The sequence below is a fragment of the Etheostoma cragini genome, chromosome 24 (genome assembly GCF_013103735.1).
Source record: "Etheostoma cragini isolate CJK2018 chromosome 24, CSU_Ecrag_1.0, whole genome shotgun sequence".
Classification (NCBI taxonomy): Eukaryota; Metazoa; Chordata; class Actinopteri; order Perciformes; family Percidae; genus Etheostoma; species Etheostoma cragini.
Genome location: NC_048430.1, coordinates 553,638 through 555,668, shown reverse-complemented (window position 1 = coordinate 555,668; position 2,031 = coordinate 553,638).

Genomic DNA, 2,031 nt, shown 5'->3' with positions numbered 1-2,031 from the left:
CCCCCCCCCCCCCCCCCCCCAAATAGCAGAAATGATAACTCGTACAGCATCCGTAATGGGTACCAAATTAAAGTTATTTCCAGGAAATGGTTCAGAAATGGATTTGTGATTGTTGTTGTAGTTCCCCGCCGCGGCCACTAGGTGTCAGCACAGAGCCAAATGTTACTGATTGCACCTGTTTACAAGCAGAAGGAAAGGCTTTTTGGCTTTTTGTTGGTCACTGATCCATGTAGGTTAGTTTGATGATGATGTTTTGTCATGAGTCGACCCACACAGAACTTAATCTCATTTTTGGACTTTCCTTAAAGGCACTTGTTAAACTTGTCTGAAGGATTCAGACCGGCAGCTCTGTGGTAAACGTTCAGCCGCAGTCTGCAACAAAATGGATGCATTTTCAAAACGATACGTCTCTACACGGAGCTACAGAGGCATCAGTGGTTGTGTTGAGTTTGAGGCGGCCTACGTTAAACGCCGCCAGCACTGGTAACCCCTGGATACGCACTTCATTATGCACTCTTTGATTGACTGATGCTTTCCCCCATTCCTCATCTGCTCAGCGGCCTTTCATTTGCACATTTTAAAGACTCTTATTTTGTGTGTGTGTGTGTGTGTGTGTGTGTGTGACTCAATATATGAATGTATTGTCTTAACTTTTTACCGTCAGATGGCCTCTGTCACCACCTTGGATGTACTCGGTGTCAGTATTTATCACCTGCAAACCCCCAGATACACCTGTCGTTCTCTCTGTAGTGTCTGATTCCACCGCTGCCACTCCTGTGTGTGTGTGTGTGTGTGTGTGTGTGTGTGTGTGTACATGTGCATTTACTGCAATTTGTGCTCCTTGGACACAGCGCCTGAAATGCCTTGCGCATTCTGACTGTAGGAGGGGAGAACTTTAAAAAAAAAAAAAAAAAAAAAAGACGATAAATGAAACAAATCATGTACAAATGTATAAAATGAAAATGTACCCTTTTAAAAAAAACAACAACAGAAAAGTCCAATTATATCCCACATGTTTGGTCTCTGTATTGTAAAAGAAGCCATGTTTATAATTCTGATTGGTTTGTGACCAATACGCCTGTTTATATCAGATCTGTATATCTGTGGTACGCATAATTTTTTAATATATTTTTTATTTTACTTTTTTTTTTTTTTTAAATGGAAGATTTTATGCATGGTTGGGTCCCGAGAGACGCAGCAGTGCCGTTAAATGGTTGCTGTTTTTTGGCAAAAATTCTGGAGTATTGCGACAGCTCTGTGTTCATAATTACTATTATGACGATGAAAAACAATAAAAGATATTTATTTCACTTTTTTTGTGAATGTGTTGTTTCAATGAAAGATTTCTCCTCAAGTTTGTAAAAAAACATCTGAATTTAAAAGCCTTTTTTTTGTTGTTAATAGACTAAATTATTATAATTGCTGAGGTTTGTGTACAACTCTGACTTAAAATGTATTTAAATTTATTTTTATTTATTTATCCGGAGCAGCAGAAAGCAGATGAACTACTCCTTTAAAAGAGATGGATTCCTCCTTTTAATGGAGAAACCACATCAGAAGTCACCTTTTTAATTTTTAATCTCAATTTAAAAAAATAATTCAACTGCCTTGAATGCCTTTTATTTAACTTTGTATGCCCTAAGAAATTAATAAAATAAAACACGCTTTGTCTATTTTCCGTGTGTCTAGACTGTAAAACGTGTAACTACACTTTAAAGTAACATCAGCTGGGATTATTGTTTTGATTTTAACATTTAACTATAAATTAGTTGGAACCATAGACTATATACTGTATGTATACCATATATGTGTATATACTGTATATATGTACGTATGTGTATATACAGTGTATATATATGTATATGTGTGTGTATCTGTATATACAGTACATGTATATCTATGTATGTGTGTGCATATGTGTGTGTATATAGACTGGATATGTGTGTATATATGTACGTTTTGTGTGTATGTGTATATACAGTACAGTAGTATATATATATATATATATATATATATATATATATACATATG